Source organism: Astyanax mexicanus, chromosome 7, assembly GCF_023375975.1.
Source record: "Astyanax mexicanus isolate ESR-SI-001 chromosome 7, AstMex3_surface, whole genome shotgun sequence".
Classification (NCBI taxonomy): Eukaryota; Metazoa; Chordata; class Actinopteri; order Characiformes; family Acestrorhamphidae; genus Astyanax; species Astyanax mexicanus.
The window spans coordinates 11570001-11582514 of record NC_064414.1 but is presented as its reverse complement, the minus strand read 5'-3'; the positions used below and the strand labels follow the sequence as shown (position 1 = coordinate 11582514).

Below are 12514 nucleotides of genomic sequence, written 5' to 3'. Positions count from 1 at the left end.
CTTCAATCTTTCAACTACAAGTCAATGCACTCTCTGTGGCACCACAAAGTCATTGCAATTCTATGAAGACAAGAGGAATATTTCTGAAATGTTGAGCTTCTTTGTTCTGCATCAAAGCAAACAACTAGCACAACTTTCGACTCTGGTGGGACTCGAACCCACAACCTTTGAATTGCTCCATCTTATCAGCTAGAAGTCCAATGCGCTGTCCATTGCGCCACAGAGCCTGTACTCCCCATCTTGACCAAGAGTGACCAGTTTTCTGTGAAAACAAATGTTGCAAGTCTAAAAAAGAAGTCCTGACTAAAAGATCATTGCATATTGATCAAACCAAGGCACCGCTGGGATTCGAACCCAGGATCTCCTGTTTACTAGACAGGCACTTTAACCAAATAAGCCACGGCGCCACACGCCTTCCGTTCAAGGTGTAGATCATTACAATGTTCAAGGGAAACTGGTCCTGATTTTTCTCATTGGAGTAAAATCTTGTACCAACAGCAAACAGAACTTTTCTAAGTAAGACCCACAGTTTTCTCCAAAAAAAGTCAGAAATCAACTCAAACAAGATGTTGTAATTGCTTCAATCTTTCAACTACAAGTCAATGCACTCTCTGTGGCACCACAAGGTCATTGCAATTTTATGAAGACAAGAGGAATATTTCTGAAATGATGAGCTTCTTTGTTCTGCATCAAAGTAAACAACTAGCACAACTTTCGACTCTGGTGGGACTCGAACCCACAACCTTTGAATTGCTCCATCTTATCATCGAGAAGTCCAATGCGCTGTCCATTGCGCCACAGTGCCTGTACTCTCCATCTTGACCAAGAGTGACCAGTTTTCTGTGAAAACACATGTTGCAAGTCTAAAAAGGAAGTCCTTAATAAAAGATAATTGCATATTGATCAAACCAAAGGCACCGCTGGGATTCGAACCCAGGATCTCCTGTTTACTAGACAGGCACTTTAACCAACTAAGCCACGGCGCCACACACCTTCCGTTCAAGGTGTAGATCATTACAATGTTCAAGGGAAACCGGGCTGATTTTTCTCATTGGAGTAAAATCTTGTACCAACAGCAAACGGAACTTTTCTAAGTAAGACCCACAGTTTTCTCCAAAAAAAGTCAGAAATCAACTCAAACAAGATGTTGCAATTGCTTCAGTCTTTCAACTACAAGTCAATGCACTCTCTGTGGCACCACAAAGTCATTGCAATTCTATGAAGACAAGAGGAACATTTCTGAAATGTTGAGCTTCTTTGTTCTACATCAAAGCAAACAAGTAGCACAACTTTCGACTCTGGTGGGACTCGAACCCACAACCTTTGAATTGCTCCAGCTTATCATCTAGAAGTCCAATGCGCTATCCATTGCGCCACAGAGCCTGCACGCCCCATCTTGACCAAGAGTGACCAGTTTTCTGTGAAAACAAATGTTGCAAGTCTAAAAAAGAAGTCCTTACTAAAATATAATTGCATATTGATCAAACCAAAGGCACCGCTGGGATTCGAACCCAGGATCTCCTGTTTACTAGACAGGCACTTTAACCAACTAAGCCACCGCGCCACACGTTTTCTTTACAACGTGTAGATCATTACAATGTTCAAGGGAAACCGGGCTGATTTTTCTCACTGGAGTAAAATCTTGTACCAACGACAAACAGAACTTTTCTAAGTAAGACCCACAGTTTTCTCCAAATAAGTCAGAAATCAACTCAAACAAGATGTTGCAATTGCTTCAGTCTTTCAACTACAAGTCAATGCACTCTCTGTGGCACCACAAAGTCATTGCAATTCTATGAAGACAAGAGGAATATTTCTGAAATGTTGAGCTTCTTTGTTCTACATCAAAAGCAAATAATCAGAACAACTTTCGACTCTGGTGGGACTCGAACCCACAACCTTTGAATTGCTCCATCTTATCATCTAGAAGTCCAATGCGCTATCCATTGCCCCACAGAGCCTGCACACCCCATCTTGACCAAGAGTGACCAGTTTTCTGTGAAAACAAATGTTGCAAGTCTAAAAAAGAAGTCCTGACTAAAAGATCATTGCATATTGATCAAACCAAGGCACCGCTGGGATTCGAACCCAGGATCTCCTGTTTACTAGACAGGCACTTTAACCAACTAAGCCACGGCGCCACACACCTTCCGTTCAAGGTGTAGATCATTACAATGTTCAAGGGAAACCGGGCTGATTTTTCTCATTGGAGTAAAATCTTGTACCAACAGCAAACGGAACTTTTCTAAGTAAGACCCACAGTTTTCTCCAAAAAAAGTCAGAAATCAACTCAAACAAGATGTTGCAATTGCTTCAGTCTTTCAACTACAAGTCAATGCACTCTCTGTGGCACCACAAAGTCATTGCAATTCTATGAAGACAAGAGGAACATTTCTGAAATGTTGAGCTTCTTTGTTCTACATCAAAGCAAACAAGTAGCACAACTTTCGACTCTGGTGGGACTCGAACCCACAACCTTTGAATTGCTCCAGCTTATCATCTAGAAGTCCAATGCGCTATCCATTGCGCCACAGAGCCTGCACACGAAAAGATTACCAAGAGTGACCAGTTTTCTGTGAAAACAAATGTTGCAAGTCTAAAAAAGAAGTCCTTACTAAAATATAATTGCATATTGATCAAACCAAAGGCACCGCTGGGATTCGAACCCAGGATCTCCTGTTTACTAGACAGGCACTTTAACCAACTAAGCCACGGCGCCACACGTCTTCTTTACAACGTGTAGATCATTACAATGTTCAAGGGAAACCGGGCTGATTTTTCTCACTGGAGTAAAATCTTGTACCAACGACAAACAGAACTTTTCTAAGTAAGACCCACAGTTTTCTCCAAATAAGTCAGAAATCAACTCAAACAAGATGTTGCAATTGCTTCAGTCTTTCAACTACAAGTCAATGCACTCTCTGTGGCACCACAAAGTCATTGCAATTCTATGAAGACAAGAGGAATATTTCTGAAATGTTGAGCTTCTTTGTTCTGCATCAAAGCAAACAACTAGCACAACTTTCTACTCTGGTGGGACTCGAACCCACAACCTTTGAATTGCTCCAACTTATCATCTAGAAGTCCAATGCGCTATCCATTGCGCCACAGAGTCTGCACACCCCATCTTGACCAAGAGTGACCAGTTTTCTGTGAAAACAAATGTTGCAAGTCTAAAAAAAAAGTCCTTACTAAAATATAATTGCATATTGATCAAACCAAAGGCACCGCTGGGATTCGAACCCAGGATCTCCTGTTTACTAGACAGGCACTTTAACCAACTAAGCCACCGCGCCACACGTCTTCTTTACAACGTGTAGATCATTACAATGTTCAAGGGAAACCGGGCTGATTTTTCTCACTGGAGTAAAATCTTGTACCAACGACAAACAGAACTTTTCTAAGTAAGACCCACAGTTTTCTCCAAATAAGTCAGAAATCAACTCAAACAAGATGTTGCAATTGCTTCAGTCTTTCAACTACAAGTCAATGCACTCTCTGTGGCACCACAAAGTCATTGCAATTCTATGAAGACAAGAGGAATATTTCTGAAATGTTGAGCTTCTTTGTTCTACATCAAAAGCAAATAATCAGCACAACTTTCGACTCTGGTGGGACTCGAACCCACAACCTTTGAATTGCTCCATCTTATCATCTAGAAGTCCAATGCGCTATCCATTGCCCCACAGAGCCTGCACACCCCATCTTGACCAAGAGTGACCAGTTTTCTGTGAAAACAAATGTTGCAAGTCTAAAAAAGAAGTCCTGACTAAAAGATCATTGCATATTGATCAAACCAAGGCACCGCTGGGATTCGAACCCAGGATCTCCTGTTTACTAGACAGGCACTTTAACCAACTAAGCCACGGCGCCACACACCTTCCGTTCAAGGTGTAGATCATTACAATGTTCAAGGGAAACCGGGCTGATTTTTCTCATTGGAGTAAAATCTTGTACCAACAGCAAACGGAACTTTTCTAAGACCCACAGTTTTCTCCAAAAAAAGTCAGAAATCAACTCAAACAAGATGTTGCAATTGCTTCAGTCTTTCAACTACAAGTCAATGCACTCTCTGTGGCACCACAAAGTCATTGCAATTCTATGAAGACAAGAGGAACATTTCTGAAATGTTGAGCTTCTTTGTTCTACATCAAAGCAAACAAGTAGCACAACTTTCGACTCTGGTGGGACTCGAACCCACAACCTTTGAATTGCTCCAGCTTATCATCTAGAAGTCCAATGCGCTATCCATTGCGCCACAGAGCCTGCACACCCCATCTTGACCAAGAGTGACCAGTTTTCTGTGAAAACAAATGTTGCAAGTCTAAAAAAGAAGTCCTTACTAAAATATAATTGCATATTGATCAAACCAAAGGCACCGCTGGGATTCGAACCCAGGATCTCCTGTTTACTAGACAGGCACTTTAACCAACTAAGCCACGGCGCCACACGTCTTCTTTACAACGTGTAGATCATTACAATGTTCAAGGGAAACCGGGCTGATTTTTCTCACTGGAGTAAAATCTTGTACCAACGACAAACAGAACTTTTCTAAGTAAGACCCACAGTTTTCTCCAAATAAGTCAGAAATCAACTCAAACAAGATGTTGCAATTGCTTCAGTCTTTCAACTACAAGTCAATGCACTCTCTGTGGCACCACAAAGTCATTGCAATTCTATGAAGACAAGAGGAATATTTCTGAAATGTTGAGCTTCTTTGTTCTACATCAAAAGCAAATAATCAGCTCAACTTTCGACTCTGGTGGGACTCGAACCCACAACCTTTGAATTGCTCCATCTTATCATCTAGAAGTCCAATGCGCTATCCATTGCCCCACAGAGCCTGCACACCCCATCTTGACCAAGAGTGACCAGTTTTCTGTGAAAACAAATGTTGCAAGTCTAAAAAAGAAGTCCTGACTAAAAGATCATTGCATATTGATCAAACCAAGGCACCGCTGGGATTCGAACCCAGGATCTCCTGTTTACTAGACAGGCACTTTAACCAACTAAGCCACGGCGCCACACACCTTCCGTTCAAGGTGTAGATCATTACAATGTTCAAGGGAAACCGGGCTGATTTTTCTCATTGGAGTAAAATCTTGTACCAACAGCAAACGGAACTTTTCTAAGTAAGACCCACAGTTTTCTCCAAAAAAAGTCAGAAATCAACTCAAACAAGATGTTGCAATTGCTTCAGTCTTTCAACTACAAGTCAATGCACTCTCTGTGGCACCACAAAGTCATTGCAATTCTATGAAGACAAGAGGAACATTTCTGAAATGTTGAGCTTCTTTGTTCTACATCAAAGCAAACAAGTAGCACAACTTTCGATTCTGGTGGGACTCGAACCCACAACCTTTGAATTGCTCCAGCTTATCATCTAGAAGTCCAATGCGCTATCCATTGCGCCACAGAGCCTACACACCCCATCTTGACCAAGAGTGACCAGTTTTCTGTGATAACAAATGTTGCAAGTCTAAAAAAGAAGTCCTTACTAAAATATAATTGCATATTGATCAAACCAAAGGCACCGCTGGGATTCGAACCCAGGATCTCCTGTTTACTAGACAGGCACTTTAACCAACTAAGCCACGGCGCCACACACCTTCCGTTCAAGGTGTAGATCATTACAATGTTCAAGGGAAACCGGGCTGATTTTTCTCATTGGAGTAAAATCTTGTACCAACAGCAAATGGAACTTTTCTAAGTAAGACCCACAGTTTTCTCCAAAAAAAGTCAGAAATCAACTCAAACAAGATGTTGCAATTGCTTCAGTCTTTCAACTACAAGTCAATGCACTCTCTGTGGCACCACAAAGTCATTGCAATTCTATGAAGACAAGAGGAACATTTCTGAAATGTTGAGCTTCTTTGTTCTACATCAAAGCAAACAAGTAGCACAACTTTCGACTCTGGTGGGACTCGAACCCACAACCTTTGAATTGCTCCAGCTTATCATCTAGAAGTCCAATGCGCTATCCATTGCGCCACAGAGCCTGCACACCCCATCTTGACCAAGAGTGACCAGTTTTCTGTGAAAACAAATGTTGCAAGTCTAAAAAAGAAGTCCTTACTAAAATATAATTGCATATTGATCAAACCAAAGGCACCGCTGGGATTCGAACCCAGGATCTCCTGTTTACTAGACAGGCACTTTAACCAACTAAGCCACCGCGCCACACGTCTTCTTTACAACGTGTAGATCATTACAATGTTCAAGGGAAACCGGGCTGATTTTTCTCACTGGAGTAAAATCTTGTACCAACGACAAACAGAACTTTTCTAAGTAAGACCCACAGTTTTCTCCAAATAAGTCAGAAATCAACTCAAACAAGATGTTGCAATTGCTTCAGTCTTTCAACTACAAGTCAATGCACTCTCTGTGGCACCACAAAGTCATTGCAATTCTATGAAGACAAGAGGAATATTTCTGAAATGTTGAGCTTCTTTGTTCTACATCAAAAGCAAATAATCAGCACAACTTTCGACTCTGGTGGGACTCGAACCCACAACCTTTGAATTGCTCCATCTTATCATCTAGAAGTCCAATGCGCTATCCATTGCCCCACAGAGCCTGCACACCCCATCTTGACCAAGAGTGACCAGTTTTCTGTGAAAACAAATGTTGCAAGTCTAAAAAAGAAGTCCTGACTAAAAGATCATTGCATATTGATCAAACCAAGGCACCGCTGGGATTCGAACCCAGGATCTCCTGTTTACTAGACAGGCACTTTAACCAACTAAGCCACGGCGCCACACACCTTCCGTTCAAGGTGTAGATCATTACAATGTTCAAGGGAAACCGGGCTGATTTTTCTCATTGGAGTAAAATCTTGTACCAACAGCAAACAGAACTTTTCTAAGTAAGACCCACAGTTTTCTCCAAAAAAAGTCAGAAATCAACTCAAACAAGATGTTGCAATTGCTTCAGTCTTTCAACTACAAGTCAATGCACTCTCTGTGGCACCACAAAGTCATTGCAATTCTATGAAGACAAGAGGAACATTTCTGAAATGTTGAGCTTCTTTGTTCTACATCAAAGCAAACAAGTAGCACAACTTTCGATTCTGGTGGGACTCGAACCCACAACCTTTGAATTGCTCCAGCTTATCATCTAGAAGTCCAATGCGCTATCCATTGCGCCACAGAGCCTACACACCCCATCTTGACCAAGAGTGACCAGTTTTCTGTGAAAACAAATGTTGCAAGTCTAAAAAAGAAGTCCTTACTAAAATATAATTGCATATTGATCAAACCAAAGGCACCGCTGGGATTCGAACCCAGGATCTCCTGTTTACTAGACAGGCACTTTAACCAACTAAGCCACGGCGCCACACGTCTTCTTTACAACGTGTAGATCATTACAATGTTCAAGGGAAATCGGGCTGATTTTTCTCACTGGAGTAAAATCTTGTACCAATGACAAACAGAACTTTTCTAAGTAAGACCCACAGTTTTCTCCAAAAAAGTCAGAAATCAACTCAAACGAGATGTTGCAATTGCTTCAGTCTTTCAACTACAAGTCAATGCACTCTCTGTGGCAACACAAAGTCATTGTAATTCTATGAAGACAAGTGGAATAATTCTGAAATGTTGAGCTTCTTTGTTCTACATCAAAAGCAAATAATCAGCACAACTTTCGACTCTGGTGGGACTCGAACCCACAACCTTTGAATTGCTCCATCTTATCATCTAGAAGTCCAATGCGCTATCCATTGCCCCACAGAGCCTGCACACCTCATCTTGACCAAGAGTGACCAGTTTTCTGTGAAAACAAATGTTGCAAGTCTAAAAAAGAAGTCCTGACTAAAAGATCATTGCATATTGATCAAACCAAGGCACCGCTGGGATTCGAACCCAGGATCTCCTGTTTACTAGACAGGCACTTTAACCAACTAAGCCACGGCGCCACACACCTTCCGTTCAAGGTGTAGATCATTACAATGTTCAAGGGAAACCGGGCTGATTTTTCTCATTGGAGTAAAATCTTGTACCAACAGCAAACGGAACTTTTCTAAGTAAGACCGACAGTTTTCTCCAAAAAAAGTCAGAAATCAACTCAAACAAGATGTTGCAATTGCTTCAGTCTTTCAACTACAAGTCAATGCACTCTCTGTGGCACCACAAAGTCATTGCAATTCTATGAAGACAAGAGGAACATTTCTGAAATGTTGAGCTTCTTTGTTCTACATCAAAGCAAACAAGTAGCACAACTTTCGACTCTGGTGGGACTCGAACCCACAACCTTTGAATTGCTCCAGCTTATCATCTAGAAGTCCAATGCGCTATCCATTGCGCCACAGAGCCTGCACACCCCATCTTGACCAAGAGTGACCAGTTTTCTGTGAAAACAAATGTTGCAAGTCTAAAAAAGAAGTCCTTACTAAAATATAATTGCATATTGATCAAACCAAAGGCACCGCTGGGATTCGAACCCAGGATCTCCTGTTTACTAGACAGGCACTTTAACCAACTAAGCCACGGCGCCACACGTCTTCTTTACAACGTGTAGATCATTACAATGTTCAAGGGAAACCGGGCTGATTTTTCTCACTGGAGTAAAATCTTGTACCAACGACAAACAGAACTTTTCTAAGTAAGACCCACAGTTTTCTCCAAATAAGTCAGAAATCAACTCAAACAAGATGTTGCAATTGCTTCAGTCTTTCAACTACAAGTCAATGCACTCTCTGTGGCACCACAAAGTCATTGCAATTCTATGAAGACAAGAGGAATATTTCTGAAATGTTGAGCTTCTTTGTTCTACATCAAAAGCAAATAATCAGCTCAACTTTCGACTCTGGTGGGACTCGAACCCACAACCTTTGAATTGCTCCATCTTATCATCTAGAAGTCCAATGCGCTATCCATTGCCCCACAGAGCCTGCACACCCCATCTTGACCAAGAGTGACCAGTTTTCTGTGAAAACAAATGTTGCAAGTCTAAAAAAGAAGTCCTGACTAAAAGATCATTGCATATTGATCAAACCAAGGCACCGCTGGGATTCGAACCCAGGATCTCCTGTTTACTAGACAGGCACTTTAACCAACTAAGCCACGGCGCCACACACCTTCCGTTCAAGGTGTAGATCATTACAATGTTCAAGGGAAACCGGGCTGATTTTTCTCATTGGAGTAAAATCTTGTACCAACAGCAAACGGAACTTTTCTAAGTAAGACCCACAGTTTTCTCCAAAAAAAGTCAGAAATCAACTCAAACAAGATGTTGCAATTGCTTCAGTCTTTCAACTACAAGTCAATGCACTCTCTGTGGCACCACAAAGTCATTGCAATTCTATGAAGACAAGAGGAACATTTCTGAAATGTTGAGCTTCTTTGTTCTACATCAAAGCAAACAAGTAGCACAACTTTCGATTCTGGTGGGACTCGAACCCACAACCTTTGAATTGCTCCAGCTTATCATCTAGAAGTCCAATGCGCTATCCATTGCGCCACAGAGCCTACACACCCCATCTTGACCAAGAGTGACCAGTTTTCTGTGATAACAAATGTTGCAAGTCTAAAAAAGAAGTCCTTACTAAAATATAATTGCATATTGATCAAACCAAAGGCACCGCTGGGATTCGAACCCAGGATCTCCTGTTTACTAGACAGGCACTTTAACCAACTAAGCCACGGCGCCACACACCTTCCGTTCAAGGTGTAGATCATTACAATGTTCAAGGGAAACCGGGCTGATTTTTCTCATTGGAGTAAAATCTTGTACCAACAGCAAATGGAACTTTTCTAAGTAAGACCCACAGTTTTCTCCAAAAAAAGTCAGAAATCAACTCAAACAAGATGTTGCAATTGCTTCAGTCTTTCAACTACAAGTCAATGCACTCTCTGTGGCACCACAAAGTCATTGCAATTCTATGAAGACAAGAGGAACATTTCTGAAATGTTGAGCTTCTTTGTTCTACATCAAAGCAAACAAGTAGCACAACTTTCGACTCTGGTGGGACTCGAACCCACAACCTTTGAATTGCTCCAGCTTATCATCTAGAAGTCCAATGCGCTATCCATTGCGCCACAGAGCCTGCACACCCCATCTTGACCAAGAGTGACCAGTTTTCTGTGAAAACAAATGTTGCAAGTCTAAAAAAGAAGTCCTTACTAAAATATAATTGCATATTGATCAAACCAAAGGCACCGCTGGGATTCGAACCCAGGATCTCCTGTTTACTAGACAGGCACTTTAACCAACTAAGCCACCGCGCCACACGTCTTCTTTACAACGTGTAGATCATTACAATGTTCAAGGGAAACCGGGCTGATTTTTCTCACTGGAGTAAAATCTTGTACCAACGACAAACAGAACTTTTCTAAGTAAGACCCACAGTTTTCTCCAAATAAGTCAGAAATCAACTCAAACAAGATGTTGCAATTGCTTCAGTCTTTCAACTACAAGTCAATGCACTCTCTGTGGCACCACAAAGTCATTGCAATTCTATGAAGACAAGAGGAATATTTCTGAAATGTTGAGCTTCTTTGTTCTACATCAAAAGCAAATAATCAGCTCAACTTTCGACTCTGGTGGGACTCGAACCCACAACCTTTGAATTGCTCCATCTTATCATCTAGAAGTCCAATGCGCTATCCATTGCCCCACAGAGCCTGCACACCCCATCTTGACCAAGAGTGACCAGTTTTCTGTGAAAACAAATGTTGCAAGTCTAAAAAAGAAGTCCTGACTAAAAGATCATTGCATATTGATCAAACCAAGGCACCGCTGGGATTCGAACCCAGGATCTCCTGTTTACTAGACAGGCACTTTAACCAACTAAGCCACGGCGCCACACACCTTCCGTTCAAGGTGTAGATCATTACAATGTTCAAGGGAAACCGGGCTGATTTTTCTCATTGGAGTAAAATCTTGTACCAACAGCAAACGGAACTTTTCTAAGTAAGACCCACAGTTTTCTCCAAAAAAAGTCAGAAATCAACTCAAACAAGATGTTGCAATTGCTTCAGTCTTTCAACTACAAGTCAATGCACTCTCTGTGGCACCACAAAGTCATTGCAATTCTATGAAGACAAGAGGAACATTTCTGAAATGTTGAGCTTCTTTGTTCTACATCAAAGCAAACAAGTAGCACAACTTTCGATTCTGGTGGGACTCGAACCCACAACCTTTGAATTGCTCCAGCTTATCATCTAGAAGTCCAATGCGCTATCCATTGCGCCACAGAGCCTACACACCCCATCTTGACCAAGAGTGACCAGTTTTCTGTGATAACAAATGTTGCAAGTCTAAAAAAGAAGTCCTTACTAAAATATAATTGCATATTGATCAAACCAAAGGCACCGCTGGGATTCGAACCCAGGATCTCCTGTTTACTAGACAGGCACTTTAACCAACTAAGCCACGGCGCCACACACCTTCCGTTCAAGGTGTAGATCATTACAATGTTCAAGGGAAACCGGGCTGATTTTTCTCATTGGAGTAAAATCTTGTACCAACTGCAAATGGAACTTTTCTAAGTAAGACCCACAGTTTTCTCCAAAAAAAAGTCAGAAATCAACTCAAACAAGATGTTGCAATTGCTTCAGTCTTTCAACTACAAGTCAATGCACTCTCTGTGGCACCACAAAGTCATTGCAATTCTATGAAGACAAGAGGAACATTTCTGAAATGTTGAGCTTCTTTGTTCTACATCAAAGCAAACAAGTAGCACAACTTTCGACTCTGGTGGGACTCGAACCCACAACCTTTGAATTGCTCCAGCTTATCATCTAGAAGTCCAATGCGCTATCCATTGCGCCACAGAGCCTGCACACCCCATCTTGACCAAGAGTGACCAGTTTTCTGTGAAAACAAATGTTGCAAGTCTAAAAAAGAAGTCCTTACTAAAATATAATTGCATATTGATCAAACCAAAGGCACCGCTGGGATTCGAACCCAGGATCTCCTGTTTACTAGACAGGCACTTTAACCAACTAAGCCACCGCGCCACACGTCTTCTTTACAACGTGTAGATCATTACAATGTTCAAGGGAAACCGGGCTGATTTTTCTCACTGGAGTAAAATCTTGTACCAACGACAAACAGAACTTTTCTAAGTAAGACCCACAGTTTTCTCCAAATAAGTCAGAAATCAACTCAAACAAGATGTTGCAATTGCTTCAGTCTTTCAACTACAAGTCAATGCACTCTCTGTGGCACCACAAAGTCATTGCAATTCTATGAAGACAAGAGGAATATTTCTGAAATGTTGAGCTTCTTTGTTCTACATCAAAAGCAAATAATCAGCACAACTTTCGACTCTGGTGGGACTCGAACCCACAACCTTTGAATTGCTCCATCTTATCATCTAGAAGTCCAATGCGCTATCCATTGCCCCACAGAGCCTGCACACCCCATCTTGACCAAGAGTGACCAGTTTTCTGTGAAAACAAATGTTGCAAGTCTAAAAAAGAAGTCCTGACTAAAAGATCATTGCATATTGATCAAACCAAGGCACCGCTGGGATTCGAACCCAGGATCTCCTGTTTACTAGACAGGCACTTTA

The 12514-nt window shown here is 41.6% G+C and overlaps 34 non-coding genes across 34 annotated transcripts in view; all 34 read right to left on the bottom strand.

Moving 5' to 3' along the window:
• Positions 1 to 137: 137 nt before the first annotated feature.
• On the bottom strand, positions 138 to 227 carry trnar-ucu (transfer RNA arginine (anticodon UCU)). Its single transcript is given in 2 exon segments — positions 138 to 173; positions 191 to 227. It is a non-coding gene; the product is annotated as a tRNA-Arg (tRNA).
• A 685-nt stretch (positions 228 to 912) lies between these two features.
• Positions 913 to 986, bottom strand: trnat-agu (transfer RNA threonine (anticodon AGU)). The gene has a single exon. It is a non-coding gene; the product is annotated as a tRNA-Thr (tRNA).
• A 307-nt stretch (positions 987 to 1293) lies between these two features.
• Positions 1294 to 1383, bottom strand: trnar-ucu (transfer RNA arginine (anticodon UCU)). The gene is given in 2 exon segments: positions 1294 to 1329; positions 1347 to 1383. It is a non-coding gene; the product is annotated as a tRNA-Arg (tRNA).
• A 107-nt stretch (positions 1384 to 1490) lies between these two features.
• Positions 1491 to 1564, bottom strand: trnat-agu (transfer RNA threonine (anticodon AGU)). The gene has a single exon. It is a non-coding gene; the product is annotated as a tRNA-Thr (tRNA).
• Positions 1565 to 2067: 503 nt separating this feature from the next.
• trnat-agu (transfer RNA threonine (anticodon AGU)) lies at positions 2068 to 2141 on the bottom strand. The gene has a single exon. It is a non-coding gene; the product is annotated as a tRNA-Thr (tRNA).
• A 307-nt stretch (positions 2142 to 2448) lies between these two features.
• trnar-ucu (transfer RNA arginine (anticodon UCU)) lies at positions 2449 to 2538 on the bottom strand. Its single transcript is given in 2 exon segments — positions 2449 to 2484; positions 2502 to 2538. It is a non-coding gene; the product is annotated as a tRNA-Arg (tRNA).
• A 107-nt stretch (positions 2539 to 2645) lies between these two features.
• On the bottom strand, positions 2646 to 2719 carry trnat-agu (transfer RNA threonine (anticodon AGU)). The gene has a single exon. It is a non-coding gene; the product is annotated as a tRNA-Thr (tRNA).
• Positions 2720 to 3025: 306 nt separating this feature from the next.
• Positions 3026 to 3115, bottom strand: trnar-ucu (transfer RNA arginine (anticodon UCU)). Its single transcript is given in 2 exon segments — positions 3026 to 3061; positions 3079 to 3115. It is a non-coding gene; the product is annotated as a tRNA-Arg (tRNA).
• Positions 3116 to 3222: 107 nt separating this feature from the next.
• trnat-agu (transfer RNA threonine (anticodon AGU)) lies at positions 3223 to 3296 on the bottom strand. Its single transcript has one exon. It is a non-coding gene; the product is annotated as a tRNA-Thr (tRNA).
• A 503-nt stretch (positions 3297 to 3799) lies between these two features.
• On the bottom strand, positions 3800 to 3873 carry trnat-agu (transfer RNA threonine (anticodon AGU)). Its single transcript has one exon. It is a non-coding gene; the product is annotated as a tRNA-Thr (tRNA).
• A 303-nt stretch (positions 3874 to 4176) lies between these two features.
• trnar-ucu (transfer RNA arginine (anticodon UCU)) lies at positions 4177 to 4266 on the bottom strand. The gene is given in 2 exon segments: positions 4177 to 4212; positions 4230 to 4266. It is a non-coding gene; the product is annotated as a tRNA-Arg (tRNA).
• Positions 4267 to 4373: 107 nt separating this feature from the next.
• trnat-agu (transfer RNA threonine (anticodon AGU)) lies at positions 4374 to 4447 on the bottom strand. Its single transcript has one exon. It is a non-coding gene; the product is annotated as a tRNA-Thr (tRNA).
• A 503-nt stretch (positions 4448 to 4950) lies between these two features.
• Positions 4951 to 5024, bottom strand: trnat-agu (transfer RNA threonine (anticodon AGU)). Its single transcript has one exon. It is a non-coding gene; the product is annotated as a tRNA-Thr (tRNA).
• A 307-nt stretch (positions 5025 to 5331) lies between these two features.
• Positions 5332 to 5421, bottom strand: trnar-ucu (transfer RNA arginine (anticodon UCU)). The gene is given in 2 exon segments: positions 5332 to 5367; positions 5385 to 5421. It is a non-coding gene; the product is annotated as a tRNA-Arg (tRNA).
• A 107-nt stretch (positions 5422 to 5528) lies between these two features.
• On the bottom strand, positions 5529 to 5602 carry trnat-agu (transfer RNA threonine (anticodon AGU)). The gene has a single exon. It is a non-coding gene; the product is annotated as a tRNA-Thr (tRNA).
• A 307-nt stretch (positions 5603 to 5909) lies between these two features.
• On the bottom strand, positions 5910 to 5999 carry trnar-ucu (transfer RNA arginine (anticodon UCU)). The gene is given in 2 exon segments: positions 5910 to 5945; positions 5963 to 5999. It is a non-coding gene; the product is annotated as a tRNA-Arg (tRNA).
• A 107-nt stretch (positions 6000 to 6106) lies between these two features.
• Positions 6107 to 6180, bottom strand: trnat-agu (transfer RNA threonine (anticodon AGU)). Its single transcript has one exon. It is a non-coding gene; the product is annotated as a tRNA-Thr (tRNA).
• Positions 6181 to 6683: 503 nt separating this feature from the next.
• On the bottom strand, positions 6684 to 6757 carry trnat-agu (transfer RNA threonine (anticodon AGU)). The gene has a single exon. It is a non-coding gene; the product is annotated as a tRNA-Thr (tRNA).
• A 307-nt stretch (positions 6758 to 7064) lies between these two features.
• trnar-ucu (transfer RNA arginine (anticodon UCU)) lies at positions 7065 to 7154 on the bottom strand. Its single transcript is given in 2 exon segments — positions 7065 to 7100; positions 7118 to 7154. It is a non-coding gene; the product is annotated as a tRNA-Arg (tRNA).
• A 107-nt stretch (positions 7155 to 7261) lies between these two features.
• trnat-agu (transfer RNA threonine (anticodon AGU)) lies at positions 7262 to 7335 on the bottom strand. The gene has a single exon. It is a non-coding gene; the product is annotated as a tRNA-Thr (tRNA).
• A 503-nt stretch (positions 7336 to 7838) lies between these two features.
• On the bottom strand, positions 7839 to 7912 carry trnat-agu (transfer RNA threonine (anticodon AGU)). Its single transcript has one exon. It is a non-coding gene; the product is annotated as a tRNA-Thr (tRNA).
• A 307-nt stretch (positions 7913 to 8219) lies between these two features.
• On the bottom strand, positions 8220 to 8309 carry trnar-ucu (transfer RNA arginine (anticodon UCU)). The gene is given in 2 exon segments: positions 8220 to 8255; positions 8273 to 8309. It is a non-coding gene; the product is annotated as a tRNA-Arg (tRNA).
• Positions 8310 to 8416: 107 nt separating this feature from the next.
• Positions 8417 to 8490, bottom strand: trnat-agu (transfer RNA threonine (anticodon AGU)). Its single transcript has one exon. It is a non-coding gene; the product is annotated as a tRNA-Thr (tRNA).
• A 503-nt stretch (positions 8491 to 8993) lies between these two features.
• trnat-agu (transfer RNA threonine (anticodon AGU)) lies at positions 8994 to 9067 on the bottom strand. The gene has a single exon. It is a non-coding gene; the product is annotated as a tRNA-Thr (tRNA).
• Positions 9068 to 9374: 307 nt separating this feature from the next.
• On the bottom strand, positions 9375 to 9464 carry trnar-ucu (transfer RNA arginine (anticodon UCU)). The gene is given in 2 exon segments: positions 9375 to 9410; positions 9428 to 9464. It is a non-coding gene; the product is annotated as a tRNA-Arg (tRNA).
• A 107-nt stretch (positions 9465 to 9571) lies between these two features.
• trnat-agu (transfer RNA threonine (anticodon AGU)) lies at positions 9572 to 9645 on the bottom strand. The gene has a single exon. It is a non-coding gene; the product is annotated as a tRNA-Thr (tRNA).
• A 307-nt stretch (positions 9646 to 9952) lies between these two features.
• trnar-ucu (transfer RNA arginine (anticodon UCU)) lies at positions 9953 to 10042 on the bottom strand. The gene is given in 2 exon segments: positions 9953 to 9988; positions 10006 to 10042. It is a non-coding gene; the product is annotated as a tRNA-Arg (tRNA).
• A 107-nt stretch (positions 10043 to 10149) lies between these two features.
• trnat-agu (transfer RNA threonine (anticodon AGU)) lies at positions 10150 to 10223 on the bottom strand. Its single transcript has one exon. It is a non-coding gene; the product is annotated as a tRNA-Thr (tRNA).
• Positions 10224 to 10726: 503 nt separating this feature from the next.
• On the bottom strand, positions 10727 to 10800 carry trnat-agu (transfer RNA threonine (anticodon AGU)). Its single transcript has one exon. It is a non-coding gene; the product is annotated as a tRNA-Thr (tRNA).
• A 307-nt stretch (positions 10801 to 11107) lies between these two features.
• Positions 11108 to 11197, bottom strand: trnar-ucu (transfer RNA arginine (anticodon UCU)). Its single transcript is given in 2 exon segments — positions 11108 to 11143; positions 11161 to 11197. It is a non-coding gene; the product is annotated as a tRNA-Arg (tRNA).
• A 107-nt stretch (positions 11198 to 11304) lies between these two features.
• trnat-agu (transfer RNA threonine (anticodon AGU)) lies at positions 11305 to 11378 on the bottom strand. Its single transcript has one exon. It is a non-coding gene; the product is annotated as a tRNA-Thr (tRNA).
• Positions 11379 to 11686: 308 nt separating this feature from the next.
• trnar-ucu (transfer RNA arginine (anticodon UCU)) lies at positions 11687 to 11776 on the bottom strand. The gene is given in 2 exon segments: positions 11687 to 11722; positions 11740 to 11776. It is a non-coding gene; the product is annotated as a tRNA-Arg (tRNA).
• A 107-nt stretch (positions 11777 to 11883) lies between these two features.
• Positions 11884 to 11957, bottom strand: trnat-agu (transfer RNA threonine (anticodon AGU)). Its single transcript has one exon. It is a non-coding gene; the product is annotated as a tRNA-Thr (tRNA).
• Positions 11958 to 12460: 503 nt separating this feature from the next.
• The window catches only part of trnat-agu (transfer RNA threonine (anticodon AGU)), a 74-nt gene continuing 20 nt past the window's right edge, over positions 12461 to 12514 (bottom strand). Inside the window, exon 1 of the tRNA in view lies at positions 12461 to 12514. This exon is cut by the window's right edge and continues 20 nt beyond it. This is a non-coding gene — a tRNA (tRNA-Thr).